This window comes from Salmo salar, chromosome ssa13 (assembly GCF_905237065.1).
Source record: "Salmo salar chromosome ssa13, Ssal_v3.1, whole genome shotgun sequence".
Taxonomy (NCBI): domain Eukaryota; kingdom Metazoa; phylum Chordata; class Actinopteri; order Salmoniformes; family Salmonidae; genus Salmo; species Salmo salar.
In genome coordinates this window covers 32315501-32336750 of record NC_059454.1, presented here as the reverse complement: position 1 = coordinate 32336750, position 21250 = coordinate 32315501, and the positions used below count along the sequence as shown (strand labels likewise).

The following is a 21250-nucleotide window of genomic DNA, read 5'->3' as shown; positions in this document are numbered from 1 at the left end:
TTCTAAAACCTTTGACCAGTAGTGTATAACGTGATTTGACGTCCTTTTACCTGTGGCCAATGACCTTGAGCCTTCTTGGATGGGCACTTCTAATGTAAATCTATGGCAGCACCCAAGGGGGCTTGAACTGCCTAGCTCTCCCTGTAGATTCTGCTGCGACGTAGTGTCCCCATGATTGACAGAACACTGAGCCAATCATGGTGCAACTAGTGAAGATTACCAATGCCTACGCTCTGTATTTTCCGCTGGCTGCCCCTCCACCACAGTAAGCACTGAGGTAGGCTGAAACACCTGCATTTTGGAGCTGCCTTACTCAAGGAAGCAAGAAAGAGTCCATGTTTGTATGCGGCTTATTCCCTCAATAAATTAATTGTTTGAAGACTGATATGTGACACGAATTAATGCCAAAATAACATGCAAAATAGGCCCCACCTGCCCTGAATTACGAGTCGCAACTGCTATGGCGTCATCTTAAATGAATTCAGATTAGTTCTATCAGAGATACTTTTGAGGAGAAACTCCATTGGAAAAGTATTAATGCTCATTGTGTACGTTGCCCATAGTGCTGAGTGATTAGTGCTTTTGATGTCGGTTCGGATTAAGATCGATTATGAAAAATGGATTACGTTTTTTGATTCATTATTTTTAGAACATTAAATACATTATGAAATATAGCTTTTTAATGGAAATTCCAAAGCCCAAAATAGTGAGTGTCCACTTGCAAAAACATTTCAAATATTCCATTGTCTCTGTCAGGTCCACATTAGGTAGACATCAATACAAAAATAAGAAATTACTATGAAATAATTAAATATTTCAGCTGTGTATATTACTTAGTTTTTATTTAATGACTAAACTGATTTTCATTCTTTAAAGTCACCTCATCTCTGTTCAGGCAGTAGCATTCTGCCAGCCAAACCTAACACAAACTGGCTCTAACCAGACTAGAAAAAGGAGTGGGAGACCCCGGTGCACAGCTGAGTTAGAGGACAAGTACATTAGAGTGTTTAGTTTGAGAAACAGAAGCCTCACAAGTCCTCAACTGGCAGCTTCATTAAATAGTACCCGCAAAACACCAGTCTCAACGTCAACAGCAAAGAGGCGACTCTGGGATGCTGGCCTTGTAGGCAGAGTTCCTCTGTCCAGTGTCTGTGTTCTTCTGCCCATCTTAATCTTCTCTTTTTATTGGCCAGTCTGAGATATGGCTTTTTCATTGCAACTTTGCCAAGAAGGCCAGCATCCCGGAGTCGCCTCTTCACTGTTGACATTGAGACGAGTTTAACGAGTACAATTTAATGAAGCTGCCAGTTGAGGACTTGTGAGGCGTCTGTTGCTCAGCCATCACGGTGAGCTATTCAGACACCCGCTAAGTTCGGGGCAACCTAAACTCAGAATTAGTATTAGAAATATTCTCTTACCTTTGCTGATCTTCGTCAGAATGCACTCCCAGGACTGCTACTTCCACAAGAAATGTTGTTTTTGTTCGAAATAATCCATATTTATGTACAAATACCTCTGTTTTGTTCGTGCGTACAGATCACTTATCCAAAGGCATAACGCGCGAGTGCGGAACGAGAGACGAAAAGTCAAAATGTTCCATTACCGTACTTAGAAGCATGTCAAACGCTGTTTAAAATCAATCTTTATGGTATTTTTAACGTAAAATTGCGATAATATTCCAACCGGACAATAGCATATTCATTCAAGAAGAAAAAGAAGGAACGGCGTGCTCGCATGACCGCGCATATCCAATCCCTTTGTTGCCAGGTACACCACTCAGTAACTGAGCTCCTATTATCTGCCCAGTGACAGGAAAATGCTCAAACCACTTTCTGAAGGCTTTAGACAGCCAATGGAAGCCTTAGGATGTGCAACGTCCCCCACAGACACTGTAGCTTCGATAGAGAATCAAAAGAAGAACTACAATTCTCAGACTTTCCACTTCCTGCTTGGATTTTTCTCAGGTTTTTGCCTGCCATATGAGTTCTGTTATACTCACAGACACCATTCAAACAGTTTTAGAAACTTCAGAGTGTTTTCTATCCAAATCTACTAATAATATGCATATTCTAGTTTCTGGGCCAGAGTAGTAACCTGTTAAAATTGGGTACGTTTTTCATCCGACCGTGAAAATACTGCCCCCTAGCCCAGACAGGTTAAACCCTTTTTCCATAAGGTATTGAGTGAATTAAGAGGAACATCAACATCATTTTTAGCATAGGCAAAGAAGCAAACTTCAGGTTTCCATCAAAATAACAATTATTGCGAGTTTAAGAATATGGTGCAAGAGAAAAGATAAATCACCATTATTTTCCATTAATGGATGTCGATTTAACTTGTTTTGATGCCTATGACTAAGTAATTTTGCCTGAGGAGGTGAGGTATATGGCCAATATACCAGGGCTTAGGTCTGTTCTTAGGACATAGCCCTTAGCCATGGCTAATAACAGCTCTAAGCCGTGGTATACTGGCCATATACAGTTGAAGTTGAAAGTTTACATACACCTTAGCCAAATACATTTAAACTTAGTTTTTCACAATTCTTGACATTTCATCTTAGTAAAAATTCCCTGTGTTAGGTCAGTTAGGATCACCACTTTATTTTAAGAATGTGAAATGTCAGAATAATAGTAGAGAATTATTTATTTCAGCTTTTATTTCTTTCATCACATTCCCAGTGGGTTAGCAGTTTACATACACTAAATTATTATTTGGTAGCATTGCCTTTAAATTGTTTAACTTGGGTCAAACTTTTCGGATAGCCTTCCACAAGCTTCCCACAATAAGTTGGGTGAATTTTGGCCCATTCTTCCTGGCAGAGCTGGTGTAACTGAATCAGGTTTCTAGGCCTCCTTGCTCGCACACACTTTTTCAGTTCTGCCCACAAATGTTCTATAGGACTGAGGTCAGGGCTTTGTGATGGCCACTCCAATACCTTGACTTTGTTGTCCATAAGCCATTTTGCCACAACTTTGCAAGTATGCTTGGGGTCATTGTCCATTTGGAAGATCCATTTGCGACCAAGCTTTAACTTCCTGACTGATGTCTTGAGATGTTGCTTCAATATATCCACATCATTTTACTCCTCATGATGCCATCTATTTTGTTAAGTGGACCAGTCCCTCCTGCAGCAAAGCACCCCCACAACATGATGCTGCCACCCCCATGCTTCACGGTTGGGATGGTGTTCTTCGGCTTGCAAGCCTCTTCTTTTTCCTCCAAACATAACGATGGTCATTATGGCCAAACAGTTCTATTTTTGTTTCATCAGACCAGAGGACATTTCTCCAAAAAGTATGATCTTTGTCCCCATGTGCAGTTGCAATCCATAGTCTGGCTTTTTTTATGGCGGTTTTGGAGCAGTGGCTTCTTCCTTGCTGAGCGGCCTTTCAGGTTATGTCGATATATGACTCGTTTTACTGTGGATATAGATATTTTTGCACTCGTTTCCTCCAGGATCTTCACAAGGTCCTTCGCTGTTGTTCTGGGATTGATTTGCACTTTTTGCACCAAAGTACGTTAATCTCTAGGAGACAGAACGCGTCTCCTTCCTGAGCGGTATGACGGCTGCATGGTCCCATGGTGTTTACACTTGGTACCATTGTTTGTACAGATGAACGTGGTACCTTCAGGCGTTTGGAAATTGCTTCCATGGATGAACCAGACTTGTGGAGGTCTACCATTTTTTTTCTGAGGTCTTGGCTGATTTCTTTTGATTTTCCCATGATGTCAAGCAAAGAGGCACTGAGTTTGAAGGTAGGCCTTGAAATACAGGTACACCTCCAATTGACTCAAATTATGTCAATTAGCCTATCAGAAACTTCTAAAGCCATGACATACTTTTCTGGAATTTTCACAGCTGTTTAAAGGCACAGTCAACTTAGTGTATGTAAACTTCTGACCCACTGGAATTGTGATACAGTGAATTGTAAGTGAAATAATCTGTCTGTAAACAATTGTTGGAAAAATTACTTGTGTCATGCACAAAGTAGATGTCCTAACTGACTTGCCAACACTATAGTTTGTTAACCAGAAATGTGTGGAGTGGTTGAAAAACGAGTTTTAATGACTCCAACCTAAGTGCATGTAAACTTCTGACTTCAACTGTACCACAAACCCCTGAGGTGCCTTATTGCTATTATAAACTGGTTAACAACTTAATTAGAATAGTAAAAAGTAATTTGTCATTCCCGTGGTACACAGTCTGATATACCATGGCTTTCAACCAATTTAGGGCACAAACAACACAGTTTATAATTGTAAATAAATCCTGTTTGCGCATGTGCAGAACTATATTTAACATTTTTACATTTACATTTTAGTCATTTAGCAGATGCTCTTATCCAGAGCGACTTACATTAGTGAATGCATACATTTCATACATTTTTTTTTGTACTGGCCCCCCGTGGGAATCGAACCCACAACCTTGGCGTTGCACACACCATGCTGGCGTTGCAAACACCATGCACTACCAACTGAGCTAAATCAGACAGGAGAGTTTGAGTGATGAATGTTGGACAGAGGATCTCAATCTCTGTGTAAGAAACACTTGGATGAACTTCAAAAACTGAATGTTAGTCTATTTTCTGGCAATCGTGCCATTAATATGTGCCAGATGTTAAGACTACGAACAGTTATAATGGCCAATTTGCAAGATTTACTTATTTGAATAGGCATATGCTACTGACTAAAATCTGGGTTTCTAATTGCAATTTAACTTTGCCATGGTTTTCTGAGTTAGAAGCAGGCAGCCTATAACCCCTGATAGGCAAACATCTCATTTCAGGGAAAAGTCCACAATGAAACTGACATTAAATGTGGAGAATGATACATTTGCGATAGAGCTGTGACCATGATCACAATTGATTACTTCCAATTTAATTAACTAAACATGGGCATTAATAATTGCATAATTACACAAGGCTACAACAACAAACGGAGTTATATGCCGTTTATTGAATCGTTTGCCAACTCCAGGTAGGCAACACAAGTGGCACAAATTGATTTGCAATGACTCCAGTGATATCTTCATTTCAACATATTTATTGTATCAAATGGTAGGGTACAGTAGCATACAATAGCATAGAAATTAATAACCTACTTGATGGCCAACCGATGTAAATGTAGCCTATCATTTTCCACATTTAATGTAATTTCCATTGTGAACTTTTTCCCATAACAGAAGCACGCTAGGGTGTTCCATAACTTCCATTTCCAATGGGACGCGCGGTGCATTCTGGACAACATTAGCAAGCATTTCGTGAAGAAGAAGTACAACATCACACATATTTTCACTGTAATATCCTATCGTTTTGGAATCGTGACATTACGTACTTAGGAGGAAAATAGGCAGATGTCTCGACTCATAACTCGTTCAGATGGTAGTCGAAACCAATTAGCAAGTAGGAAATGTCCGAGTTTCTTTGGTCCGACTAGCACATTAACGCGCATCATCATACATTGACTTTGGGAAGGTGTTGCGTGACGATAGTTTAGCAACTTTGTGACGCACCATGACAACCGGAACGCGATTGGTCGACAGTCTGCAGGGTGGAGCGTTATACGCATTGAATTAGGATAGGAATTCTAATACTAGAATAAGTTATAAGTTCCTCCATTCATTGCCCAATGGGATTCCCCTCTCCTCCTTTCTCTAATATCGCTGGTTCTATTCGACCAGAAAAGTGAGCCTGTCATGCTCTTGTCCAATTAAAATAAGATACTATTCTTACACGTTAGTTATGATTGGTTGCTCGCGGTGCTATATGTATAGATGTGCATTTTCTGCTAAACTATGGGGCGGGACAAGGCAGAATGGTGTTTATTTCAGGGGTAGACTAAAGACGTGTCTCTTCGTACTGATTGATTACCGTGAGTTGTTTTGCGAATGAGTTTACCATTTGGTCTTCATAACATGCACGTTTCAAATACATTTGATAACAAGGCGCTGGCTGAGCAATGTGTTTTTGTTGCGTTTGAGGCTGAAATGATTGGCTCGCGTAAAGCTGTACGCTTGAACAGCGCTGCTAGCTCTCTTGCTAATTTTGACAGAACAATGTGGCTAACTAACTGTCATTTTAGTGCGATCAATTTAGTTATGTTAAATGGTGTATTCTAACATTGTAATATAGCTACTTAGCAAATATGGTTCTTGATGGAATATCAGAGTAACTTTTATTATGCATATAAATATGTTGCTTTGATTTATCGTATCCTACTCATAGCTAGCCGATTGACGTTAGCTTTGTGTAACGCATTGCCATTTCTTTCACAGTTAAACACCAGAAAAGTTTCCATTGAACGAAGAACACGTTCACCAGATAACGTTACCAAACCTTTAGAGAATTCTTGAACTGGCTTCAAGTTTCAGTCCCGATACCCAGCAAAGTAAAGAAGGGTGATATGCCACATCAGGTAAGAAAATTGCTTTTAAGTTAGCTAGCCAGCTTGCATAAGGCTAGCTAACGTTAGTTGCTCAACTCGATTAATTCACAACAGAGACCACAAGCCAGCCACAGCTAGCTTTGAAGCTAGGACCCTTGGTAGCTCTTGAAAACCCTTCTGTATGTAGGGTTTTCAGTTGTTAGCTTCGCCCACCGTTGGCTGCGTGTGAACAACTTCTTCGTGTGGCTTTCTGGCAGACTAGGCGCTAATTCTTCTTCTGTGGGTTTTTTTTGGCAGACTACAACCCCCAAAAGTTTATTACCTCCACCAACTGGACGGGGTTAACAAACCAAGGTAAAAAGAAAACCCATGTGTGATAAGGAACCTAATTTAATCCACCCAAAATAAAGCAATAAAAAAAACTCCCTTCCTTCAAATCTCGATCTCCCTTCTCAGGCTCTATGACTTACTTGAGGGTGGTACTGCTTGTGACAATACTCCATGCAACTCCTCTGCTGAGAAGTCTTTCAGTCACAGGAACCGTTCGCTGCATCCACAATTATATTTATTTTCCTGGACTTGCTCTCCACCTTGGCAGTGCCATTAATCACCATAGCTATAAAGGCCACGAAGTCCACCTTCTTAACCTTGAACATATCTGGGACCTGCTGTTGGAAGGGCAACCAGTGAAGGTTTCTTTGGACTACTCAGGGGCACCATTCGAAACCTCAACCATTTTAACAGCCGCTGCATATGAAACGCTCTGGACAGCGCTGACTTTGGCCACCTCTTCTCGTTCACCCTTGTTGGGCATTCCAAAGCCATGGCTTCATGGTTCCCACCAGAATTGCAACATGTTACATTCATCACTTTTAAAATGCATGATATGATCTTTTCCAGAACTTGGACATCTCGGCTTCTCCTTTCTGCAAACACTTGAAACATGTCCAAAAGCGTTACAATAATCACACTAAGTTGGTATTGTAACAAGTGCTCCGACTCTGTAGTTCATATAACCCAACTGCACTTGAGTAGGGAGAGACTCCATATCAAAAAAGAACAGATACTCTTTTTCTTCAAAGTGCCACACGATTCATCTGACAAACATAAATCACTCCAGGAATATTTTTCATGTCTGCAACATCAAATTCCCACGATACGCCAGATTAATATTGTCTCACCCCCTGGGGTGCCCTGTTCCGAAGCGACACACCGAACACATCAAACTTCTCAAATCGGGTGAGACGTAACACACTTTTGAAACTCAAAGGTTATTCATACTCCTTGACTTATTCAACATTTTGTTATAGCCTGACTTCGAACATAGATAAAATATTGTTCTCCCCATCTTCATGCAATACCATATGACAAAGTGATTTATTTTTTTGAATTTTTTTTAAATTACATTTTTGCACATGTATTGAAAATGAAATACAGAAATGTCTCATTTACATACTTTAAGTATTCACACCACGAGTAAATACATGGTAGAATTTCCTTTGGCAGAGATTACAGCTATGTGTCTTTCCGGGTAAGTCTAAGAGCTTTGCAGACCTGGGTTGTACAATATTTGCCCATTTATTAGTTTCAAAACTCTGGCACTCAGGAATGTTCATTTCTCTTTTTGGTAAGCAACTCCAGTGTAGATTTGGCCTTGTGTTTTTAGGTTCTTGTCCTGCTGAAAGGTGAAATCATCTCCCAGTGTCTGGTGGAACATAGACTAAACCGGGTTTTCCTCTAGGATTTAGCCTGTGCTTAGCTCCATTCCGATAATTGTATGGCCTGTAAAACTCCCCAGTCCTTAACAATTACAAGCATACCCATAGCATGACGCAGACACCCACCACTATGCTTGAAAATATAGAGAGTGGTAGTCAGTAATGTGTTGGATTTGCTCCAAACATAACAATGTATTCAGGACAAAAAGTGAATTACTTTGCCATATTTCTTGCAGTATTACTTTAGTGCCTTGTTGCAAACATGATGCATGTTTTAGAATGTTTTATTCTGTACAGGCTTGCTTTTTTTTCACTCTGTCTATTACGTTAGTATTGTGGCGTAACTACAATGTTTTCTATCACAGCTATTAAACTCTGTTTTAAGTCACCATTGGCTTCATGGTGAAATCCCCAAGTGTTTTCCTTCCTCTCCGGCAACTGAGTTAGGAAGGACGCCTGTATCTTTGTAGTGACAGGGCGTATTGATACACCATCCAAACTGTAATTAATAACTTCACCACGCTCAAAGGGATATTCAATCTGTTTTTTTTTTTTTTTTACCCATCTACCAATAGGTGCCCTTTACAAGGCATTGAAAAACCTCCCTGAGCTTTGTGGTTGAATCTGTTTGAAATTCAGTGTTCGACTGAGGAACCTTACACATAATTGCATGTGTAGGGTACAGAGATGAGGCAGTCATTAAAAAAATCATGTTAAACACTTGTTGCAAACAACTTGATCTGAGTCCACCTGTGGTAAATTCACTTGATTCGACATGATTTGGAAAGGCGTGCACACTCCTGTCTCGATAAGGTCCCACAGTTGACAGTGCATGTCAGAGCAAAAACCGAGCAATAAGGTCGAAGGAATTGTCCGTAGAGCTCTGATACAGGATTGTGTCTAGGCACACATCTGGGGAAGGGTACCAAAACATTTCTGCAGCATTGAAGGTCCCCAAGAACAGTGGCCTCCATCATTCTTAAATTGAAGAAGTTTGGAACCTCCAAGACTCTTCCTAGAGCTGAGCCAAACTGAGAAATCAGGGAGAAGGGCCTTGGTTAGGGAGGTGACCAAGAACACGATGGTCACTCTGACTGAGCTCTAGAGTATCTCTGTGGAGATGGGAGAACCTTCCAGAAGGACAACCATCACTGCAGCACGCCACCAATCAGGCCTTTATGGTAGAGTGGCCAGATGGAAGCCACTCCTCAGAAAAAGGCACATGACAGCCCACTTGAAGTTTTCTATTAGGCACCTAAAGGACTCGCAGACCATGAGAAACAAGATTCTCTGGTCTGATGAAAGGTTCTGAATACCTATAATATTTGTTAATTTTTTTGTTATAAGTTTGCAAACATGTCATTAAGGGGTGTTGTTTGTGTGTTGCTGAGGAATTTGTTTTAATTAATCAACTTTACAATAAGGCCTGTAAATGTTACAAAATGTGGAAAAAGTCAAGGTCTGAATACTTTCCGAATGCACTGTACCTCTGCCAGGTAACTCTTCTTTGTAGTTAACATTTAATTGAGAAGGTTGAAGGAAGTATTTCCAGCAACCCAAGAAGCTTATCCAGTCAACTGACTACTAGTGATGGGCATTCTGAGTCTTTTTCTGTGAGCTGGATTATTTGGCTCCCAAACTACTCTTTGCTAAGTTAATGCATTGAAATTGACCTAAAATCATGAAGAAAAAAATACTCTAAATTTTAAAGCCTAAAACGTTGCCTACTATTATGTCAGATCGTGAAATGTGAGTTCAAATACATTTTTACCATAAATTATTAGATGGCATGCAACAAAAAAAAAATGAAGATAATGATGTTCTCTTCTCACTATTGTTCCTGCACTGAGGAATTACCATCTTGAGACAAATTATAAATAGTCTGCAGATAATTGATGTCTGGAGCTCAAATGGCAGTAGGTATAGTATGCATATCAGGGAGCCAAATGAAGGTCTTTTTGCTATGTGATTGGGTTCCCGACTTTCACTAAAAAGTAGTTTGTTTCGAACAACCCATCACTACTGGCTACACACAGTCATAGACAAACATCTGCAACACAGACCAAAAGGGGCAATATTGCTGGAAATGATTTGCCAGATATTGTATTAGGTTTGGCTTTTTAAGGCAATAGTGGCTAACCAGGGGTGAAACAATGTACATTTTTGCATTGTTTAGATAGGAGCTGGGAGCTTACGGTGTCAGAACCTTGAGATTTGTTTGACTCTTTTCGTTGGAACACATGGAAATTGCATGTACTTTCAGAATAGTTTGGTGGGCTACTCTTAGGTGGTCTGTGAGCTACTGGTAGCTCGTGATCGACCTGTTTGAAACCCCTGTTCTAGTGTGTTGGGGGTCAAAATGAAACTTTGGTTCTGGTGTTATACTTTATTCCATGTTTTATAGAGAAGCTTCTCAGGAACACAGAACACCATTTCATGAGGATGGGACTTTTTTGTGGGGTAAAATGACTACGGTACCTGTAGTTTAAATAATTAGGTATATTCCTAATTTCCTCTTCAAGTGCTGGATTTTCACTCGCACTGGCCAATCCACCATTCATTTTGATCTATACTTCAACCCTCCGATGTCCAGAGTAACCTGTCTTTCCCAGTATAAGGCCATTTTGCCATTTCTATTTACAGTTCATCCCTCCATTTTAGTATATCTTACGAGGGTCCTGAACATCCCTAATTTGTAGCACTTCTAACATTATTGCCCTACAAATAAATACTTTTACCCAAGTGTATAAAGATACTATTCCCTAACAACCATTCCTGGACCTGACTCCAAATGCGAGCCACTGATGGACAATACCAGTAAAGTTGTTCTATTGGGAATCCCGAGTGGGGTGTACTCCCTTGGTGACAGGCAGTGGCTGAGACGGCAGATGTTCTGACTTTATACATTGCACTCCTTGAGAGAGGCCAGAGACCTGGTTTGAGATACCAATACTCCTTAGCCGGCCCACAAGAAGGGAATGGTCTACCGTGTCAATAAAAATAGCAGCACAACATTGCAATGGTGACATCATTTAGGACCTTTTGTAAGGTTGCAGTGACACATCCATAACCTGAGCGGAAACCAGATTGCATACCTGAGAGAATACTATAGACATCTAGAAAGCCAGTCAGTTGATTATTGGCAAGTTTTTCCAACACCTTTTGATAAGCAGGCAAAATGGAAATGGGCCTTTAACAGTTAGGATCAGCTTGATCTCCCCTTTTTTTTAATGAAGTGGTGATTTAAAGAGCTCAGCCATGTGCTCCTTGTCAGTAACAACCCCATCAACATTAAGGGACATGGGCAGCTGTGAGGAAGAGGGTTTATTCTCCAGGTCCTTAACCGTTTTCCAGAACTACTTCGGGTTAGACCAACAGAGTTACTTTTAAGGAACAGTTCTAACTTTGGCCTTCCGGATAGCTTGAGTGCACTTAATTCTCATTTGCCTCAACGAGAGCCAGTCAGCCTGTGTGCGCCGAGCATTTTTGTTTCCGTGACTCAATATTCTGGACAAAAACGGACAAATGTAACTAAGACTGGGAATGTCAATACAATCAAAGTTAGCAAGGGCAATGATCACAAGGCAGTCATAACATGGCTAATAGGCTAGCGTATCTATGTAGCAAGCTGAAAACACAGCGCCTAATGTTAGCTAGCAAGGTGTTAGGAGGATGTCATGCCATTGGAGGAGTGGGTGAGTGACTGACTTTTTCCCCTCATTGGCTACAGCTAGAGATGCAAGTGTCATTTGGTTAGCAAGAACTTGAATGACTGTTACACAGCATATCTTTTGCGTTCGCTAATTCACTCTGGCTATGTACTCCGATTTTATAACTCTGGTCTGCATTTTACAAACGCGCAACACCTGCTGAATATGACCGGTGTCAGTAAACGTAGGCAAAAAAAGTAAATGTTAATCAAGAACGCTCTAGATAACATGTAGCCAGCTCTGCTACAGCAAGTAAAATGGCCAGTGTGAGGTGTTCTCTCATTTGTGACTGGAAGTAGCTTGCCAGTTTGCCTGGGTGCTTGGTTGGAACAAGCATGCAGAAGGACAAGGAGGCTACAATTCCCATTGTTTATCAGTGCAATTTTGACGGCTAATTAGCTGAAAAAGTTTGATTTGTCTAATGTTCCTTAATGAGAATTTAGCTCATCTTGCTCTAACATGGTTGTTAATCTTGTTGATATGCATAACTGCGGGAGAGAGAGAGCCTACCTTTTCATGGTTGTTTTATTAATAGGACTGTAAAGTTCCAAAATGTAAGAGGACTCCTGTGGTGTTTACATATTTGCAGAAATCCATTCAGGTGTATTTTGTGGCCTTTGGCGAATGCATTCTAATGATCTAAAGTCGCGCTGTTACAACTGCCTGTAAACACACAGACCAGTTCAAAGGGAATGATGGCTGGCCCGTGTGGCAAATAGCTTGTTGGTGTAAAGGTCTACTGTAGCTCTGATTGGCTATGGCGCACCGGTCTGTGTAGACTCCAGTCCTGGACAAGACGGGTGTTTTATTTACTGCAGTGCCTAATTGTCCAAACGTACGGCCGCTTTCCCACTGTATTGCATTCACAAATGCCTTAGTATACGTAATTCCCAAACATTCTAAATTTATGAAAACGTGAAAATTACAATGTCTATAGTCTTGTCAGAATTATTTTTTTTTTTTTTCATAGTCATCCTGGGGCTGTATTTGAATAAGATTTAATGTTGCTAAAATGCTGTCAGTTGCACTTTAAATGCAGCAATGTTTCACATGTTATTTTTAAAAGAGATGGCTAACCGCAAGTGTGCTGCAATAAACACATTTCCACTGACCAGCTGATGATCATTAGAAACTGAACTTCTTATTGGAAGTTATTCTTGAAAAGGGAGACGCTAACAAATTAGCAACATCAGAGGATGCTAACACCTGCTGCAGCCGCTGCAAACTAGCCGACAACAAAAGCTAGCTAGCAAGACCGTGGGAAAATTACTGCTCGCTATTGCGCAATGACCTGTTGGCCTTCAAGAAGGCAGACGTTTCCATATGTTTTTGTAAAAACGGTCCTATTCATTAAGTCAACATGATTGGTTGATCCCACTGTCACTCCAAAATGTTGCCCTAATAAAGTTGAATGGCACATACCTTTGATCTAGCTTTTGATGTTCTAGCCAATGGCTGACTTAGCCAGCTAGATTGTATCTCCCCAGAGACGGAAAAGAAAAATCCTGATTGAAGAGAAAAAGATCCAATCTTCAGTTTTTGTTAGAAAGTAAAGGGTTAAGTCAGAATATCGTTGAAAAAAATATTTCAAATATAAATCCTGAGCCCTTCTGAAGGTGTAGAAGGCCCATTGTTCCCCACTGTTTGGGTTAGAGTGGCTCTTTTTCACTATTCTGAATGTCTAAATTATCTATATGTTCTGAATTATGAACCCAGAAATACTGGACATTTTTTAACTGAATGTGGTGGTTTGACAAAATTACAATCATGGTCTTGAATTGGACTCATATTTTTCTGGTCTTGACTCTGTCTAGGACCCCTTGTCCCCCTCCCGGGTCTCGACCCCTCCGGTATTGGTCTTGACTCGGCCTCTCTTTGCTCCGGTCTTCAATCGGTTTAAGTTTAGGTGGTCTCGAACACAACACTGCATTGTAAAGTTATTTTTGGTGTTGATGATATACTCTAGTGATGGGAGGATAAACTATACTGCTTCCTGCAAATAATTAGCGTAGGCTTAGAAGTGTGACTGGCCTGCTAGCCAGCTGCACGGCAAGATGGTTAAGACATTTTCAATTCAGTAATATTAAGCTATGCTTACCTATTGTAGTGCTGTAGCCACTGAATTCTGGTTTTATTCTTCCAAGTGAAAACTTCCATTTACAAAATTCGGCGCTGGCACAATACAGCGCAGCCTCTCGGCCACAGTTTCATCAAGTAGTCACACACAGCTAGCAAGCTAGCACTTGTCATAGAATGGGGCTGGCAGATCATGAATTTGAACCAAACACCAGCAACCGATAGCTATATCAGAACGTAGCTAGGAAAGCTTTATTTTGTAACCTGCTGGGTTCTTTTTGTGTCTCAAACCACATTTCTATCCAGAGTTTTTATGTGAATGAAGTCATACTGTATATAAAAACAAAATCTCAATGGCTGTGATGGAATCAAAGTTTCGGGACAATTTTATGCTGACAATTTGTTTGACATGGTGGGATGATTGTCTGTACAATTTATAATGTGAGAAATGGCAGTGGAAACACTTATAAAATATATTTTTTATAACCAGCATATCGAAGTAAACTTTGGAGTCATGCGATTATGGTGTGTGTGTGTGTGTGGTCCTCCCACTATGACTTGGGAAACCAGGCAGTTTATTAGGTGGCGAAAATGCAGTGATCTTGATTAGTAACAAGAATTACGCACGCCTCTAGTAAGAGGGAACGCAACACCCTGCTACAACTCAACTCTCCGTGGTGTGAAAGAGCTATGGACTGTAGGTGTGAGTAAGGATGACAAAAGGCAGAGATTTACCGTTTACAGGGAATTTATTCCGTCGCACGGTGATTTTGGGGAAAAGGGGCTGGACAGAACCAAAGAAAGAAAATATCAAAGCCCCCTCTCCAACCTTACTAGCACCACCTGGTGCACTAACCAAAATACAGGGGATGGTCTGCCCAGGTCTTTCCTAGTGTGCATAGACAACAAACTACTACGGGTAATGTATGCCCGCGGGCCTCTTGCCTAAGCACTCCCTAGGTACATTCCCCTTCCCCCCTGGGAACAAATGAAACAGAATAACACAAACTACTTCACAACAAAACCTGAGAACACTAACCCAGGACATTAAAGAAAACTCTCTCTGAGCACCAAACACAGACCATAAGCTTTCTCAGCAACAACTAACTCTGTACAAACCCAATTCTCTTTCTGAGAAACTATATATATATATATATATATATATAAAACCCTCTGCCATCAACCTCCTATCCCTGCAATCATCTCTCTGCAATCATTTCCCTTCTGAGCAACAGAACACTGGCTTATATAGCTGGAGAAGGAGTTGTTAATTGGAGACAGCTGCGTCCTGACGAGGAGGCGGTGTCAGTTCTCCAATCAGTAATGGGGCCGACCAATCAGCTGCTTGGAGAATTTCAGGAAGCCATTTCCTGAAATACATACAAATACACAACACAGAAACTGGGGAACGTAACAATACTCTTTTCAAATAAGTATCGAGGGTCCTATTCTGGTGACATGATGATCAATGCTTGACTGCAGTTTTGAAAAATACTTGTTTAAAAAAAGGGTAAAACATTTTCTTTTATTCTCCCCAATTTTGTGAAATCCAATTGGTAGTTAGTCTTGTCCCATCTCTGCAACTCCTGTATGGACTCGGGAGAGGAAGGTTGAGAGCCATGAGTCCCCCGAAACACGACCCTGCCAAGTTGCACTGCTTCTTGACACACTGCTCGCTTAATCCGCAACCAGCCGCACCAATGTGTTGTAGGAAACACCGTACAACTGGCGACTGAAGTCGGTGTGCATGTTCCCGGCCCGCCACAAGAAGTCGCTAGAGTGTGATGGGACAAGGACATCCTGGCCGCCCAAACCCTCCCCTAACCCGGACGATGCTGGGCCAAATGTGCGCCGTCTCCCGGGTCACGGCCAGCTGCAACACAGCCTGGGCTCAAAACTGCAGTCAAGCATTGAATCCCCGCTGCCATTTTTGCGGTCTGTCCAAACAATTAGCCAAGCAAGGTAAGTCCCTCAGCCCTAATTTCTGATTGAGTGTACAATTCTGTTCACTCCAGGGCCTAAAACGCCCCATAATTCAATTTGCGATGATTGTACATCTAAGAAAAGTCTGCCAAAACTTTTAAATCAATATGGAGAAGTCAACATACAAGTGTAAGTAAAAATGAATGTAAATAAGTTAGAAATTGGGCTACTAATGCACACGATGGCAAAAACACATCTCGTAAAAAACAAACTATTGAAGCGATGACAAGTGCCATTTTCAATGAAGTACTTTTACTTATAAATTTGAGACTTCAGTTTTCAGCAGTTTGAAACATTTGTAAAATAAAAGTGCTAAGAAAATGTTTTTAATGAAGTGCACTGAGCCCATCCGTAGTAAAAAAAAAAAAATTGTGCAGGACAAGGATTTTATTTTTCAGACTAATCCGACACTGACCAGACCGTCCTTGAATGTACTATTTATTTGTTTACAGCTTGTTTACAGACGGAAGTCTAGGGGTTACCAGTATAGGGTTTAATAGTCACATTCCAGGAGCACCAGAAGCATTGTCCCCTGTGAGCCTGCTTCTTTTCTTCTCGTAAATGGCGCCAACTTCTCTAAAGACCCGTTCATTTGGAACGGAGGAGGTTGGGGGACAGAGGAATTTTCTTGCAGGAGGAGGGCGTAGGCTGAAGCTTGCCACATTGTATTTCCACCACTAAAGTGGATTATCCTTCCTTCGGTCTATCAATGGCTCTTCGAGAGAATTTCCACCTCAAGGCTAGCCGCAACTCCTCATTGCTGGCAAGGTGTGGTGTCCAGGTAGAGTCTGTTACATTCTATCAATGAGACCCCGACTAGACTGACCCTGTACAACTGTAAGATTTCATGTTTTACCGAGGCATGGCTAAACGACGTCACGGATAATGTAGAGCTGGCTGGCTTCTCCGTGCATTGGCAGGACAGAGCAGCTACGTCGGGTAAGATGAGGGCGGGGGTGTGTCTATTTGTCAACTGACTGGAATATGTTCCGGTATTCATCCAATGGCATTGAGGAGTATACCACCTCAGTCACCGACTTCATCAATAAGTGCATTGACGACGATGTCGTCCCCACAGTGACCGTATGTACATTTCCCAACCAGAAGCCATGGATTACAGGCAACATCCGCACCGAGCTGCTGCTTTTATGGAGTGGAACACTAATCCGGATGCCTATAAGAAATCCTGCTATGCCCTCAGATGAACCATCAAACAGGCAAAGTGTCAATACAGGACTAAGATTGAATCCTACTACACCGGCTCTGACACTAGTCGGATGTGGCAAGGCTTGCAAATTATTACGGACTACAAAGGAAAACCCAGCCGCGTGCTGCCCAGTGACGCGAGCCTGCCAGACGAGCTAAAAGCCTTTTTTTATTTTTATCATGCTCTCTTTGAGGCAAGCAACATTGAAGCATGCATGAGAGCACCAGATGTTCTGGATGACTGTGATCACGCTCTCCGTAGCCGCTGTGAGCAAGACCTTTTACAGGTTAGCATTCACAATGCTGCGGGTCCAGACAGATTACTTGGGCGTGTACTCGGAGCATGCTCGGACCAGCTGGCAATTGTCTTCACTGACATTTTCAACCTCTCCCTGACCGACTCTGTGTAATACCTACATGTTTCAAACAGACCACCATGGTCCCTGTGCCCAAAGAAGGGAAGGTAACCTACCTAAATGATTACCACCCCGTAGCACTCACATCGGTAGCCATGAAGTGCTTTGAAAGGCTGTTCATGGCTCACATCAACAGCATCATGCCAGAAACCTGAGACCCACTTCAATTTGCATACCGCCCCAACAGATCCACAGAAGACGCAATCTCAATCGTACTCCACACAGCCCTTTCCCACCTGGACAAAATAAATCCTTATGTGAGAATGCTGTTCATTGACTACAGCTCAGTGTTCAACAACAGTACACACACAAACAAACAAACAAACACAAACAAACTCATCACTAAGCTAAGGAGCATGGGACAAAACACCTCCCTCTGCAACTGGATCTTGGACTTCCTGACAGGCCTTCCCCAGGTGGTAAGGGTAAGCAACAAAACATCTGCCACACTGATCCTCAACACTGGGGCCCCTCAGGGGTGCGTGCTTAGTCCCCTCCTGTACTCCCTGTTCACCCATGACTACGTGGCCAGGCACGACTCCAACACCATTTTAAGTTTGCTGACGTCAGTGATCGGGCCATCACTGTTGTCAACTATGAGACAGCCTATTGGGAGGCGGTCAGAGACCTGGCAGTGTGGTGCCAGGACAACAACCTCTCTCTCAATGTAAGCAAGACAAAGGAGTTGATTGTGGACTATAGGAAAAGGAGGGCCGAACAGGCCCTCAATAACATCCACGGGGCTGAAGTGGAGCGGGTTGAGAGTTTCTAGTTCCTTTGTGTCCACATCACCAACAAACTATCATGGTCCAAACACACCAAGACAGTTGTGAAGAGGGCACGACAAAACCTATTCCCCTTCAGGAGACTGAAAAGATTTGCCATGGGTCCTCAGATCCTCAAAAGGTTCTACTGCTGCAACATCGAGAGCATCATGACCAGTTGCATTACCGCCTGGTATGGCAACTGCGCGGCATTTGACCGTAAGGCATTACAGAGGATTGTGCATACGGCCCAGTACATCACTGGGGCCACGCTTCCTGCCATCCAGGACCTCTATACCAGGTGGTGTCAGAGGAAGGCCCAAAAAATTGTCAGACTCCAGTCAACTAAGTCGTAGACTGTTCTCTCTGCTTCTGCATGGCAAGAGGTACTGGAGCGCAAAGTCTAGGACCAAAAGCCTACTTAACGGCGTCTACCCCCCCCAAGCCATAAGACTGCTGAACAATTAATCAAATGGCCACCCGGACTATTTAAATTACACTGCTACTCGCTGTTTATTATTTATGCATAGTCACTTTACAAATCACCTCGACTAACCTGTACCCCCCGCACATTGACTTGGTACCGGTACCCCCTGTATATAGTGTCATTATTGTTTTGTAATTTCTCTTTTTCTTTTCTATTTTAGTTTATTTAGTCAATATTTTCTTAACCTGCAATGCAGTTCATGAAATAGAGTTAAGGGCTTGTAAGTAAGCTTTTCACACTGTTATATTCAGCCCATATGACAAATAAAATTTGATTTTATTCTCTGGCTTTTTTGGGTACCTGCCTGTGTCTCCGTGCCCTCTAGTGTCTCCTCCATCTGAGTCGTTTTTTTCCCTATCTCCCATGTGGCAACCAGCTCTTCTTGGTCAACTTCTTTTAGCCATTCCTTGGTTAGAGTATTAGCAGAGGAGGAAGGGTGGCTCGTATAGCAAGGATCTAAGAGACAAGCAGGCTCTCCATCTCCTGCCTTACTGTCCTTCATTTTGGAAGAGCATCTTTAACCTCTTGGGGCTAGGTGGGACGCTAGCGTGCCACCCGTGGTGCACTCCATCAACAGCAGGTGCATTTCAAGAGCGGCAAATTTGAATCCAAATAAATGTCAAAATTCAAATTTTTCAAAAATACAACTATGTTACATCATTTGAAAGATAAACATCTCCTTAATCTAACCACGTTTTACGATTTCAAAAAGGTTTTACGGCGAAAGCATAAATTTAGAGTATGTTAGGACAGTACATTTACAAGAGTTGTGTGTAATGTTTTGTCAAGTCAAAGACAGGGTCACCAAAACCATAAAACCAGCTAAAATGATGCACTAACCTTTTACAATCTCCATCAGATGACACTCCTAGGACATTATGTTAGACAATGCATGCATTTTTAGTTCTATCAAGTTCATATTTATATACAAAAACAGCGTTTTACTATGGCATTGATGTTGAGGAAATCGTTTCCCTCCAATAACCGGCAGTCAAGTCAGCGTCAGAAATTAAATAATTAAAATTAGAAAACATTGGTAAAATATTATATTGTCATTTAAAGAATTATAGATTTACATCTCTTGAACGCAATCAACTTGCCAGATTTAAAAATAACCTTACTGGGAAATCACACTTTGCAATAATCTGAGCACTGCGCCCAGAAAAATACGGCGTTGCGATACAGACTAGACGTCATGTTGGGGAGATCTAAAATCGAAAATACTATGTAAATAATCCATTACCTTTGATTCTCTTCATCAGATGTCACTTCCAGGTATCACAGGTCCATAACGAATGTAGTTTTGTTCAAAAAAGCTCATCATTTATGTCCAAAAATCTCCGTCTCGTTAGCACATGATGTAAGCCAGCCGGACTTCTCGTCATGAACGAGGGGAAAAAAATATATTTCCGTTCGTTCAAACATGTCAAACGTTGTATAGCATAAATCATTAGGGCCTTTTTAACCAGAACATGAATAATATTCAAGGTGGACGAATGCATACTCTTTTATAACGTATTGGAACGAGGGTACCCAACATGAACTAGCGCCAGGTGTCTAATGGGACATCACCGTTCCATGGCTCTTGTTCGGTCAGATCTCCCTCCAGAAGACTCAAAACACTTTGTAAAGGCTGGTGACATCTAGTGGAAGCAATAGGAAGTGCCAAAATATTCCTAAACCCCTGTGTTTTTCAATGGGATAGGTTTAAAGTCAATACAACACATCAGGTATCCACTTCCTGTCAGAAAATGTCTCAGGGTTTTGCCTGCCAAATGAGTTCTGTTATACTCACAGACACCATTCAAACAGTTTTGGAAACTTTAGAGTGTTTTCTATCCATATATAATAAGTATATGCATATTCTAGTTACTGGGTAGGATTAGTAACCAGATTAAATCGGGTACATTTTTTTTATCCAGACGTGCAAATGCTGCCCCCTAGACCCAACAGGTTAACACTTGGAGTTTTGGAATGATACAGGAGACGGAGGACTTGTAGTGGCTCATCTCTAGGCTAACCTTCTTTTGGTGTCAGTGTTTCCACTAGTTTTGCCACGAGACTCTGATCAGCTTTCAGAACCCTTAATTCTCCCCCCGTGTAGAGGTTAAGAGCCCTCTTCTTTTGCAGCGATCTCTCCAGTATATGGAGGGTGGAGTTCACCTGAGTGGAGCAGTCTTGAATGATTCTATGTTCAAGGAGGCCAAGGTCCTTCAGGATATCAGAGGCACTTTTTGGCAAGTATGGAAGGCTAAAATGGGTTGCACAGGATTTCAGCATTTCAATGATTTTCATCACTGCCCTCTGGCTGATGAGGCCATCGTAACCACTAGCTGAAGTGTATGGTCACTGCAGCTAAAGTCTGCTATCTCAGTGATCCTCATAACTTTGACCATGTAGGCCCCTCTGTTTCTGAGGACAAGAATCATGCAGTCCTTGGCTATGCCCCATTCATCCAGCATGCCCAGGAACATCTGACTGATGTACTCGCCAGTATTGCTTTGGT

The 21250-nt window shown here is 41.7% G+C and overlaps 1 protein-coding gene across 2 annotated transcripts in view; it reads left to right on the top strand.

Annotated features, from left to right (window-relative positions):
- The first annotated feature begins 5636 nt into the window (after positions 1-5636).
- Positions 5637-21250, top strand: part of LOC106566896 (vitamin D3 receptor A) — a 109426-nt gene continuing 93812 nt past the window's right edge. For both annotated transcript variants that reach the window (XM_014135458.2, XM_014135457.2), the window contains exons 1-2: positions 5637-5871; positions 6275-6414. The gene's annotated coding sequence lies outside the window, so the exon portion shown is untranslated. The remainder of the gene's footprint in view (positions 5872-6274; positions 6415-21250) is intronic.